This window comes from Corvus kubaryi, unplaced genomic scaffold (assembly GCF_017639235.1).
Source record: "Corvus kubaryi isolate FWS band 111438036 unplaced genomic scaffold, C.kubaryi_AGA036_p1.0 split1-131, whole genome shotgun sequence".
NCBI lineage: Eukaryota > Metazoa > Chordata > Aves > Passeriformes > Corvidae > Corvus > Corvus kubaryi.
In genome coordinates this window covers 16,651,521-16,665,594 of record NW_024582073.1, presented here as the reverse complement: position 1 = coordinate 16,665,594, position 14,074 = coordinate 16,651,521, and the positions used below count along the sequence as shown (strand labels likewise).

Sequence of the window (14,074 nt, the reverse complement as noted above, 5' to 3'; positions counted from 1 at the left end):
ATAATGTAATTCTGAATTAGACTTAGAAGAAGGATCTTATGTGCATAGGTCTATCTATTCATATATCTGTGACTGTGTCTTCATTCATCCAGAATTTCTTAGAGAATGCCACTACATTCACTGCTCCAACTTCCTGTAAAATTACTGTAGCCTGTTGTAAATAGCCAGGCAAAGGCCTTGGCCTCTATGACAACCTGCACATTATTTGCACACGTGAGTACCTTGAAGTAAGATGTGGAAATGCAAAGAGTTGTTGAACTTAATGTTTAACCACCTTAACTGGGGGACATTTTCCTTCACTTCATTCAGAGTACAGTTGCCAATTTCTGAAACAAATATTCTCCTGACAACAGTCTCTTCCTTTATGTTATCCTGATTTGCTCCCATTACAGAGGCATGCTGTGCACTGAAGAAAGCAGGAATCACATGATCTAATACCATAAGATCAGTTAATTAAAGAATTTTTTATAAACTAAAAGATGCCAAATAAAGTTTCATAGGCAAATTGAATTCCTGCATCTCCAAGTGGTGGTATTGAATTTTTTTTTGTGAAATGGAGACAGTTTTTATCTTGTTCTAAGTTTCAATAAAGGAAAACCTAAGACTTGGTTAATAAATCATTAAAAGATAGCAAACAAAGGGTAGAAATAACTGGCAAGCTTTCACAACAGAAGAAAGCTACCAGCCCAACTCCCAAGGACCTGAGATGTTAGGTAGAGTCTTGTAGGACTTTGAAAGAAGATGGATAACAGCATGAAAAACTTTACCAGGCATGGAGAGTCACTCTGGCTAGCTGATCTGAATGCAAAGAGTTGTGGGAAGCTTAAAATACTAAACAACAATAAAACAGCAGAGGGTATTGATGAATGCAAAGTACTGCATATGAGGGAAAACAATCCTAATTAGATCTAAACCACAATGGACCTAGCTATTATCACGCGGCACAAAAATCTCTGAACCATTATGGATAATTCCATGGAAATGTTGGCTTAATGATATGTAGTAATAAAAAAGGCCAACCACATGCTTTCAGATCGGAAAAAAGGTAACTGGGGATGGGTACAACAGAGGTTTGCAAGTCATAAAAGTTCTGGACTTTCTTTTCTGTGATTAGAGAATTATTATTCAGTCTAAAAATCATCATTGTAATAAATAAATTACAAAAAAAAAAAAACAACCAAAAAAACAGAGGACACTTAATAAAATTAGCTTACAGTTTTAAACCCAGTTAGAGGAAATCATTTTTCATACAACGCACAAGCTGTAGAACTCATTGCTGCCGGGCTTCAAGTCACAAGCATAAACAAATTTTAAAACATATTAGGTATATTAGCAGAGGCAGAATACATTGGCAATTCCTGAATGCAGTGCTCCAGGCACAACCTCCCATTTGGGATGAGCTGATATATCAGTAAAAAATTTTTGGTCATTTCCCAGTTTTGCTCGCTTATCCTTTCCCAATGCATCTGCTGCTGGTGGCAGGATAGTTGACATCTGACCCTTCTTCCCCACAAATCTTTCCTTCTGCAAAGGCTGATTCCAAAGCCTGATCTCCTGTGCAGTAAATACTAAATCCTGCAACTCCCTTTGACTTCCCGTTTCACATCAGTGTCTCATCCTCAATTAAGTGTTTCTCTGCTCATATCTCTTTTCCCCTTGCTTTCCACCAATACTTCCAGAGACAGAAAGATTTCTTTTCTCACTTTTTCACTCTCCCACCTGCCTTCATTACACTTTCTCAAAGACTTTTAACTTCACACAATGTGATGCTTTTCATAGCAATTTTATAAGACAAAGAACACCCTCCTGCCAAATTTCAAATCCTTATTCCCAAACAATGGGATGGGCAGCAGAGGGAGGGAGGCAAAGCTACAGCTATTCAGAGCAAGGTTTGCCAGGACTTTTCAGTGTGGTCCAGAAAAATATATATTCCTGCTGCCTAATGCCTGGAAATGTTTGAATAATTTTTTCTGAAATTTTCCAAAACAGATTCAACTAAGAAGAAAACTAGTGCGGAAAGCTTCACTTCATAGAGATGCCAAAAAGTTAAAGTCTGGCAAAGCTATCAGCAATTGCAAACTGGGAGCTATCACGGAGAACATTAGGCAACCTTAGTGAAACCCTATCTATTGCAGCACCAAAGAAAGCAAAATGTAGTACAAAATGTGATTATGGATGCATTTGATATAATGAAAGCACAGATTTCAGTTATAGGTTTTGGTAATCATTTCATCGCACATTATTTTAAGAATGCATTATTTTATTTTGCAAGATGTCATCAAATTAAAAAAATCCTTTGTGTCATGAGCCAAGAGGACTCTTAAAACTAGAAGTAATGGTAACACCAGCCCTGGCAATGACTGCAATGAATAATGCCCTGCAATTTTTTTTGTTTGCAAGTAGCCACAATTTTTTTTAATGACTGTATTATGACTGATTTTCAAAAATGTGAAACTAGCCATATATAAAATGTGTCCTACTAACTGAAGAAAAGCCAGTTTTAAACACAGATAAATAAAGGGATTCACATCTGAGGGTGGAGACAGTAATTTACCCTACTGAGCGCAATTCACCTTCCTGGTGATGGCCAGCAAGCACCAGCTTTTAGCCTCTGGTGCCAGAATTCTTGCAGGTCATGATCACATCAGGGCCTGTGATGCACCTCCCCGTATTTATGACCTTTCAGAACTTCTCTGTCACTAGCCTAAAGGTAAAGGCAAGCTATGTACCATGTGCATCCTCTCCCAATAAAAGCTTCCAAAGGAAATTCTGCAATAAACTTCACCAAATTTTACAGAGATTAAATATTTAAATCTTCATGGGTTCACTCCAACTGGGCTAATACTGGGGTGATTTGGGCTACTGTAAGAGGACGCAGTGGACAACTGGTCTGTGACTTGCATTTGAAACATGAGAAGTTATTCTGCAGGCTGAATAAATGACACTGGAAAACAGGTGACAAAAATATTGCTCAGAGGAAACCCCAACTCCTGCCCCACTGTTTACAGCCCTGTTTCCCCATGAACCAGCCAATATACTAGCATTTAAAAATAACCTTGCACTGTGAATTTGCTGTCAAGTAGCTTCCGTTTTTTAAGCTGAGAAGAATTTTAAGTTCAATCACAGCAGAGCCATTCTCAGCTGGGTTTGATTCCTTTCATCAGAAGAGATTCTGATTCTCAAATTGAGGAGAGAGAATTCAGGTTGTCTGCTCAAAGAAGGAGTCTGCTGGACAGGTAATCAGAAATTTTTTGTTGTTGCTTTTTTCCTTCGCCTTTTGAAACAGATCAAATTTCATACAGAGGATCACGGAGAAACAATACACATGGAAGCCTAGAATAGCATTTTTGCAGAAACAAGTTTCAGGATAGAATAACGCTTTAATTTTTTCCAGGCGTCCCACAGTATTGCTGGCAAGCCTTGAAAGCTGTAGAAGAGCAAGCAAACGGATTCCAAATCTCTACCATAGGCCAGATTGTATTCAGCCCTGCATGGGACTGAAAGAAGCGAGCCCAAGGGGAGAGAAAACAAAGAACCTCCTCCTGTGCTGAGGCATAAAACAGCAGGGAAACATGAGCACTGTCTCTTGCAAAGATGAATCATGACATCAGTTTCTCCCAAAAAGGGCTGGGAAGAGTTCAGGAGTGACTGGCAATTGTCCCTCCTTGGCAGTGGCCATCAGAGCTGTTCAAACATGAGAAAACATCTTTGCAAAGGACTACTGCATTTCACCTGCCAAATTTCTTTACAACTCCTGAGAGAACCTCAGCCAAAATGCACACTGAGACATCTTTAAAAGCAAGCCCTTCCTCTTTTAAGCTGTGTCCAGCACAGGCCCCAGTATCAGTCAGTTTATGGAAGGGATGTCTTAATCCCATGAAATAAGAAATTCCCAGGAACAAACATAAATGTATGGACTGACTACACAGACTAGACTTTGAAGAGATTTTTGGTGGGGGTTTTTTTTGTTTTGCTTTTTAAAGAATTTTACATCTATGATTGTAGAAGCTGAGGAAATATTATTGCTAGGAGAAAAAAGAGCTTTGAGTTTTTTAGAACACTACCATCATATACTTGGAAAGAAGTAAAATATTCTGTCATTCTCACTGTGCAAGGCACAAAATGAAGAATGGGTGGCTTGGTTTTGTCACACAACAGTTAACGGTAAAACCAAAATGTGCTTCTTGCTCCCCTATCTAGAAGACTGGTATGATTTTACACTTTATCCTTAATTCAGTTAAACATTTATACAGCATTGTAAGGACTTCTAAATTCAGGGTCTCTAGTAGCAGATTTACAAACTAACTAAAGCAATTGAGTGTCTTTCTACTGAAATATAGCCTCTTTTTGACAAAACACTGCTACTTATTTAGCACACGTGCTTTATCACTGTTCATGTAAAACAACTAAACAATTAAAGCCAAGAAAATGGGTCAGATTGGAGGGTGGGAATAAAACCATCTTCCTCACCACCAAACAAATCCTTGCCTCTGAAATCCCCTCTCTTGCTTCTTCCTATTTGTTTATTTGTTCATCCAAACTTCTAACTTTTCTCCTAACCCAAATTGTCAACTACAGAGGATAGCTGATGGATAATAAGGAAAAATAATTTCCTGAATAGACCTCATGGTCACACAGCAAACCATGTTCCATGTCATAACTTATCAGTCTACTCATATGAAAACAGTTTCCTTTTTAATTGCATGAGCACAAGACCCCTTTATTTTCAGCAGCATTAAAAATAAACAGTATTTTTACTAATGTGCTTTTAAGTATAGGATGTCTTCTTTTAAAAATAAACACATTGGAAATTAGTTCATCAGCGTTAAATGAAGATATGCAGAAAATCATTCAAACAGTAGAAATGATCCTTTTGCAATCATCAACTACAATTTGCAATTCACTCTCTTAAATGATATTAATATTTTAAACTGGTAAAACATCAAAACACCACAGTAACACATTTTTATCCTGTACAGCTTAGTTCACAAGTGTTTGACTCTTGTTGATATATTGTGACTTTAAAAAGTTTTTCACATGCAACAACACAGGTGCAGAGGTACATAGGGTACATGGTAGCCTGTAACAAAACCACCACCAAGCAATCTTCCTCTCTCAGCTGCATATATGGAGTTTCATCCATATATACCAGCTGTGGACGCAACAGCATGATCATTTGTTATAGCCAAAGAAATGCCAAAATTCTTATATGATAAAAAAACCATGCAGCCCTTACAATTTTAAAGTAGGATACATTGATGCATCCTTCACAAACAGTCAAACAACTAATCTTGGCGACACAGAACTGTTCACAGATTTTAGCTCACGTCTCTCAGTGAACACTCCTTTCTTTCCCTTAGACTGGCCCCTGGCATGTTTTATATGAGGATATTTAATAGACCCCATCAGCTCATAGTACACAAGGCTCAGAATTGGTTGCCTTTACTGAATAGGCTGGAAAAGCTGCCTCAACAAATCTGTTCATGCTTAAGATCTGGTCGCTGCCAAGTGACGTGCTCAAGACGGATGCCTTTCCATCCCTCTGCTGTTAGTTTAACTGCACATTCACAGCAGAAAGGACAAAAGATAGACTCTACAACTATGCCAAAATGAGAAGCAAGACTAATCTTAGGCCCAAAATTCAACCCTACTGGGGCAGAGCTGGTGTCTAATTTTCTCTGACACAAGAGATTTGAAACAAAAAAAAAAAGAGTCCTGAATTTCATCAGTCTGCAGGAGTCTGAGAGACTTGAGAAAGCTCAAGCTTAATTAGAGATCTTCCTTCTATTAGTCATAGTAAATACATTCAAGCAATAAATACATGTGAGCAGAGGAAAAAAAAAAAGACATAAAATAATAATAGATGCAAGGTTGACAGTGGGGCAAAACTGATGAAATTGCTGGAGCTTTCTGTCCTTATATAAAGACCCAGTCATGCTGCCAAGGTCAGCTGGAGCTTGGGTTATCTGTTGCCTGAAGCTACTCTACCTTGTTTTTCATTCAGAGATCATTGTTCTTCAGTTGTTTACGTGGATTTATTCCACCCTTTTCTTCATACTGTCTTCCCTTTTCAGCTTGCAGTCCCTGGAGCACACACCAGAAGCCCATCCTGGTTGTGCACCAAGAAATCCAGACTACTCTAATGGGAAAGAGCAGCATTAAGTGAGAACAGTTTTCCTCTTTAATGGAGAGAAAGAGACAGAGAGAAGGTATTTAACAAATCCTTTGTGAAAAGTGAAAAATTTACTAATTACTTTTAAGGATGGTTCATGTATCTAACTGCTGGGGGGATATCATCTAAATATCTTTATCACCATAAACAAGGTAGTTAAACAAAACAGAGTTTTTCCTGTATTTTAATGCCATTTAATACATTACATTTATCCCCACTTCAGAGATTCATCAGAGGGAACAAGATAAAGGAGAAATGATGGAGGGGAGGAAATTAAAGGGGAGAAAGAAAGGCAGATAACAAGGTGTATATTTTATCATACACATAGTAGAATAATTGAGATTTTAGAGTGGAGGTTTTAGGTACGATTTTTACAGTGAAATGTTGTAAAGAGTTGGGCAGGGAAAGACCAAGAGACCCGAATGTTCCATCATGAGTGTTACACTTATCTTTCGCATCACTTAAAACCACTGCAACATAAGCCAAAGCTTCCTTAGTCCTTCTTTAAGGTCCGTATCTGTAGAAAACATTACAGGAAACACATGCAATACACTGAGTTTTCACAGGAAAAGTTACACCAACGGGCAGAACCAAACCCTGCCATTAGCAGTGCCAGCTCCCACTGACTGAAGAGGGAATTGGATTTGCTTCTATCAAAGCTGACTTTGGCAGAGGTAGTCCCAAAAAGCCATGTATTAGGCTTCCTTATCCTTTCCTCTCTGTGGAATTTGAGATGATTTTTAAGCTGCTGCATGACTTACATGCCCCTGAATGCAAGATAGAGAACTAATTTAATATTTTGCCTACTTTGCAATGCAAAATGTTAATTTGTTGTGCAAGAAAGGGGCAAAAGATTTACATTTTGAAAAATAACAATTAGTGTCATTAATGTAGCCATTATTTTCTGTTCAAGTTTTGTTTCAGCTATATTTCTGTATTTCAGGGGCATTTATTTATTTATTTTTTCATTGGTTCCAAAATTTTTTACATTCTCCAGGACAATTACAACTTGCTGATGAAATAAGTAATGTATAAAACTTCAGGATAAAACTACTGCATATATTTGGAGGACAGTATGCATAGAAGAAATTACTGTAAAAATCTAAATCATCTTACTTAGACATGAAAAACAACCACCACTGGAAGCCTAAGGAGCCTAGATTTTAAAAAAATTGCTTGACACTTGAAATCAGATAGGATCAGTTCAAAGTTCCTCAAACACTTCAGAAGAACCAACTAAAAAAATGATTCTCCTCTGCCTAAATCTCGTATCTTCCATTATATGTGTTAAACCTATTTTTATAATGCAATAAAGTTTATAAAGCAGAATAAGTGCACAGCACAGCCTTTGGCGATGGGTCTTCTGCTGTAGAAAATAATTTAGTGACAGAAACGTCTGGCAATTTTTTATCAGAGAAGAAACTTCTTTTTCTTTGAGAAAAAAAAGCGCCTAACGTTTTGTGTGCACACAAAGTTCATTCACTTTCCCAAAAAAAAAAAAAGAAAATCAGTAAAAGCTTTGAAAAGCACTTTCCAAACAGTGAACCTCATCAGGAATGGTTGTATGTCCCTTGTATGGGATTTACAAAATTCTTTGTGTGAACAGCATTAATCAAGGTCACTACTTGATTCAAGGTCACTATTTGATTCAAGATCTGCCCCTACGCCATGTCAGTTGTACAGCTTTGGGAAAAGATCTCTGAACCTCTGTAGAAAAGACTACATGGAAATAGCTGATAAACTGGTATTGATTTTCACATATCGCCCTTGTCAAAAGGATTTATTGATGTGTCAATGCATGTTGTGGCAAGGATCATAGCAGGATAGCTTTAAAGGATTTATGGTGAATCGACAGGCGTTAATACACTCTGTGGTAAATAACTAACAAGTACTGTGTATATTGATTCTTGTTGTGTGGTCAATGGAATCTTTAGCCCACTAATTGTTCATATTGACAAAAGGTTCATGATCTAAATGAGCAACAGAACATCACTCCTAACTAACATTGCTCCAAAGATGCTTTTCTTCACCATTCACCCCCACCAGGAACAATGCTTAAACACAGAAGTATTTATCAGGACTCTGCCTTACTAACTTAGCTGGAGCCTGGTTAGTGTTTAGATCCCTGTTCTCCATCCTGCTGTTGCTCCATGCAACTTTAAGCATCTGTAACTCAATTTAAAAGTTGCAGGACAGTTAACCATGGTTACAACTTTCATCTGAATTATTTCTTACTAGGATTTCTAAGTGGGCATCTTACTTCAAATTCAGACAATTGGATTCAGAACTATTAGTGGTTTATTATTTTCAACATTTTAAAAATTCAGTATTTAAATATATGTGGGTACAAAGATCAGACAACGGTTTGATATCTGCAAAGAATTTTCTGAGAAAAGTATTATTTTTGTGTTTATATAGGTGTGTGTTAATTCTTGGCAGCTCAATGTCTCAGCTGCGACTTTTAATTTTATTATCTACAAACAAAGAAATAAACAATTAAATAGTTGTAAAAAGATTTATCAAATTTACTGCTAGTGTAAAATCAATACCCAGAACTAATATAGCTGGTAAAATAATTATTAGTTAAACAATAAGTAAAATTTCCATTCGGACTTAAGCAGGACTAGGTAAATACAGTGTGTGTATCCAGGGCATTATCGATTCATTCCATTAGCCTTGCGTCTTCCACTGAGTAATAAATACAGATTACAATGTTTTTGAATGTCTGTCAGGTCAGCCTGTCTCTCAGTATCTTAGACACATAGAAAAAAAAATACACTCATAAAAACCCCACTACTCCAAGACAAAATAAACAAAAAAAGTAGGCAAGCACTAATGCTTTCCCTCTAAAGACCTGAAAACTGGTTTGTACCCATCTTTGTCCTCAACCACTTGAAAAAATTCCAACATTAAGTTTATCAGAGTTGGATTAATTTGTGCCAAAGACAGAAGAATAAATTAAAAACTGAAGGTTCCTAAGAGCAAAATCAGGTTTTTTTCTTCTACAAACCAGTCTGTATAATTCAAGACAGGGATGGGATTTCAAATTTAAGTTTAAATGCTGATGGATCGTATTGAAATTTAACATTACCTTCTTTGTTTGACTTTTTAAAAAATTGTTTTTTTGAAGTTTAATTGTGTTTCTGTCTTTCTAAAGCAATGTTTGCAAGCACATTTAAAAAGTGCTTTTGCCTGAGCAGTGCAGATTATTATTGCCTTAAGTTTGCTTTGCTTTCCTAAAAGGGCAATTTGTGGCTTGTGGTGAGCAAGCTTGTGGTAACACAGGCAGTCTCAGTGTCTAGTCTACTTTAAGGAGGGTTGACTTGAGATGGCACTTCTCATCAGATCTATACTAGCCAGTCATCAGTTTGATACCTACAGAAAAACCCAACAACTTCCTAAGTAAATATTTACCAGTTCAAAGCAGGCAGCCAACCTGATACTCATACATACATCGAACGTATGGGCAGAGAAACTGTTTCTAGCACATAGCAACAAATGCTACATCAAGTAATTTTTAGTAAAGTGCCCTAGAGTTAAATCTATAAATGTATTTAGTATTTGTGTTGTCTTGAGAACTTGAACCAGTCTGTGTTACTGAACTCCCTTGGACCTTTTATTCCCAATAACTTTTAGGTAAAATTACGTAATTAAAAACACTGTTTACTGAATCCACAACAAGTCAGGGAAAACGTGTTCATACATTTTATCTTGGCTCAATTAAGAACCTCAATATACTTTCTGATACTGATTAATAAAACTGGGGTATGTGTTTATATATATGCCTAAATTCCATTTACTTTAGCAGATCTTAACAGCTCTGCTGTATAGGGATCCTTTTCTCAAACAGAACCTACATTATAGGTAGCTACTGGCCTCATTTCTTTTTTCCTATAAATTCTTACCATTATATTATAAAATTATCTTTTTGTCACATTCAGGTCATGTGTCTTAGAAGCAGTGGATATGAATATAACACACAGCCTGAATACCTTATATCTAGGGTAACAACAGCAGCAAAAGGGCACAAAAGGAAGTTCTTAAATCTTTCCAGCATTTTTTAATCCAAGGTCTCATTTCAGAAACAGAAAGCTATCGGTTTAAATCACACACACTAACGTACCGAGCACTGATTTAGTTATGAATAAATAAATTTTAACCTGTTTGGTCAAATTGTATTACTTAATTCACATGCTACCTTCATTAAGATCTAGCAATCCTTCTTACATCATAATACATAAGTAAAATAGGAAGTTATTAATGAAGTATACTCTGGAGGGTAATATAACCAATATGTCCTGGTTTGCAGGGTTAGAAGGTATGACTAATTATTGGTATTGTTCTTTACAACCTCCTGATGAGATTAATAATAAAATACCACATGGGACTTCACCATCTACTGCTCAGTTCAATATTTAGCTGGCAATTTAGCTTCATCTGAATATAATTTTCAGCAGCTCCTTAGACAGCCAAATGTTACAACTAAGCAATACAGGCATCCGCTGCAGGCAGTGTTGTGCATACTTTGCAAGAAGCAGGACAGGAACCAGTTAAAAGTGCTAAAAAGGCAGCACAGAGCAATGTGCTGCATAAGTATCCTGCATCTAAGAGGCAGCATTCAAAGATGTAAAATGAAGGAAAAAAAAAACCCAGTTCTTACAAGTTATTTGACAGACAGAAGTGTAATTGGAGAAGTCAGAATGATGTATGACCTTTTGCTGGAATTTCTGCAATTATATCATAGTTGTGTACAGTGCCCTACAAAAACCCCCATATTTTCTAAAAAGCAAAAGCTAAATAAAAAGGAAGTTGCAATAAATGATGCTTAAAAGCAATGCAAAAGGAAAGGCTCTCATTAACAAACTTTGGGACGCTTTTTGATATGCAGATCCTTGGTAATTGTGACAATTCACTCTTCAAAGAACTAATTTTTTTCTTCATCTTGTTCAACTCCATCAGAGCAACATTGAGTCCTATGGCACAGAATAACAGCGTGGCTGAAAGGCGAAGATTAGTAATATAATGCTGACCAAGGGAAGCAAGATTTGGAAAAGAGGTTTTATACCTGGTAGATAACTAATATACCTGCTTCATTCCAGGCCAGAGCCATCAGAGCCAAAAGCAACCTCGGAAGGATGGGTTTATCCATCCCTATCTTACACTTCTCCAATCTCATTAGTATTTTGTAAATTTTAATATGCACAGTTGTAGAATATTTTAAAGAACAAGAAAGGGATTGAACTGAGAGTATTTTGATAAAATGCACTTGACAATGATGCATATGGTGTTTGCTGTGGACATCGCCTGGGCTGATGACAGAGAAGACACTGAAGCTCCACCATGAGATATTTTATGTTTTCAGTAACTATCAGCACTGTCACTAAAGGCTGATCTGCAAGTGTCTCCTGTGTCCAATTATCACTACCCGTTTTGGTAAATGACAAGCTATCAGGACAAATCTGTCTTCCAGACTCCTTCTGGGTATTTAAACATAGCAGATTTCCCTGTTACAAGCTAAATCTGTGGGCATAAGCACTATAAATGCAGTTCACCAAATTTATGGCAAGACTGCCTTTCTTCTTTTGGAGACACCAAAAACCCTTTTATGGTTTGAGTACAGTTTCTCTCTTTTTTTTTTTTATATAGAGATGGTTTGATTCTTTCTACACCACATCAGGTCAGAGAATGAAAGCAGGACTTCAGAGGAAACAGGTAAATCAACCCACTTTCAAAGTGACTGTAATTTGCAGCAACAAATAGGATTCTAATAAATAAGAATTTCCACCTAAATATTCATTTCCCCTGCAAATCAGCCCAATATTATAACCCAGTCTCTTCAAATTACACCGTGTGCCACTCTTTGCTGGCACAATTTGGGCTCAGATTCAGACTAGTTTCTTTGGGCAGGACTGTGAGCTATTTCCTAGGTCTCATAGAAGACAAGCAACAGATTTTCCAAAGAATCCCCAAACCTGGATGCTTTCCCCTGGGAATGTTGTCTCCACTGGACAGAGAGGCTTTTCCTCTACTGTACAGGAGATTGTCTCTCTTCATCCACTACTATTCTTATCTGGGAGAAGAGGGAAATAATAATAGATTTACCTCCTTAAAGGCTTCCCTGCTGATGACAAATGTCTGTTTTTAAACATTCCCAACGTTACAATTTTAACTGTAATCTGTAATGCATTTTTAATTATAGGTGCCCTTAAAGATGTGTGTGAAATTCAAGTGTGCAATTAATCTTACTCCAGCCACTGAAACACACTGCCCTGAGGTGGCTGGCAAGAGCTGTAGGGCTGGGTCCAGGAGAACTCTCACTGCTGCTTTCTGCAGTGCCCATGTTGGGGGAGAGATGGGCCAAAGGAAGAAATTTCTATACAAGCTTGACTGTTCTCAGTGTCTTGGTTACATTCTCCTGTGTCATCCAACCAACAGTGCACAGAAGACAAGCAGCATCCTAGAAAGGGTGCCCATTTGCGTCCTCAGGCAAGCCTTCTCTGTAAACAGTAAGGCAGACATCTCAGCTACCTTCTCAGGCTCCTCAAAACCACCAAGGAATGGATCATTTCACACTTAGACTTCAGTCACATGTTTGCTGTGTAAGTACAGTCGAGAGACTCCAGTCAAAGGCACAGCTCTAGGCAGCACTACGACAAGGAAAAGCTGCAAATTAAGCTACCAAACGTACTCGGGAGGCCACCGAATCTCCCCAAAAGGTCTTAAAAGTAGTTGAAAGCCGATAATCCCCAGAACCTCTGGGATACCAAGTTCTGTGCCATTCCTGCTTAGCTATCCAAGCAGATTGCAATGTTTATTTTTCTTGAAGTACATTTCCAACTGTTTTCAACTTGAAAATATTTTCCAAAACCCTCTGGCCCTGCCAGGAGCAAACGTTTTGGTGCCTGTCAGGATTGGGGCTCAGTGCTCAGCTCCTCTCACTTTTCTTGTTCTTCCCCCGTGAAATGGGGAGTTACTGCTTCTTCCCAGCCCTGTTAACCTTGTTTATTTAGATGGAAAACTTGTTGGGAGAGAAACTGTCTCTCACCATATGTATGTAGACTACTCCAAACAATAAGGCCTTTGCCTCTCCAGGCACTATCAGCATTTAAGTAAGTAAGCCAAGTGATGATAATTCTTAGAGAAAAATGCAGGGAAAATAACCTAAAAATCACCAGAATTGACATAAAACTCTCCAGCAGATGGGGGCCTAGCACTCCCTGAGGGCCCTGCTTATGCGAAGACCAGTTACTTGTAAACATTTATAAATTCTGGCAAATATGTACAGACTTCCACAGAAGCAATTACATTCCCCTTCTCTTGCATCAGAGGCAGCTGGTGCTGTCTGAAATACTCCCCATCTTTATGCCATAACTACATACACATATACGTCTGTAAAATGGGTTTCTGTGTGTGCTGATGTGTTGAGGGCTAGGAAGAACTCCCATGAAAAGATGGTTGTAAGAATGATTATTTTTGATTAAAGTATCACCCATGCAAGACACACAAAGCAAAGGTGTTGGCTTACTCAAGTTACATTAGGTCTCTCAGCCAAGTTAAGTTACACTGCTCATTTTCTGGTAGGGGCATTTTATCCTAAAGTTTGCCTGACAAAATAATGAGAATCTGTTTTCCAAGATACAAAAAGACAAGTTATAATTCCCAGTCAAGTGTTTCAAGTCATAAGTCATTTATACTTATAAATATACTGGCTATTGAATACTGTAATAAAGTAATAAAAATCAGATTCAAATTAACAGACTGTAATAAAATCAAATAGCAAATATAACCCTGTCATGGTGAAAAATTAAAATATTATAGGAAGATAATTATTAAAATTATCTTTACTGATAGCAGCAATCACTAAACAAAATCAGTACTTTAACTCCCATATGACAACTATAC

General features: G+C 37.5%; 1 protein-coding gene across 11 annotated transcripts in view; it reads right to left on the bottom strand.

Moving 5' to 3' along the window:
- Positions 1-14,074, bottom strand: part of LDB2 (LIM domain binding 2) — a 213,153-nt gene that overhangs the window by 158,135 nt on the left and 40,944 nt on the right. The gene's annotated exons all lie outside the window — the stretch shown is intronic.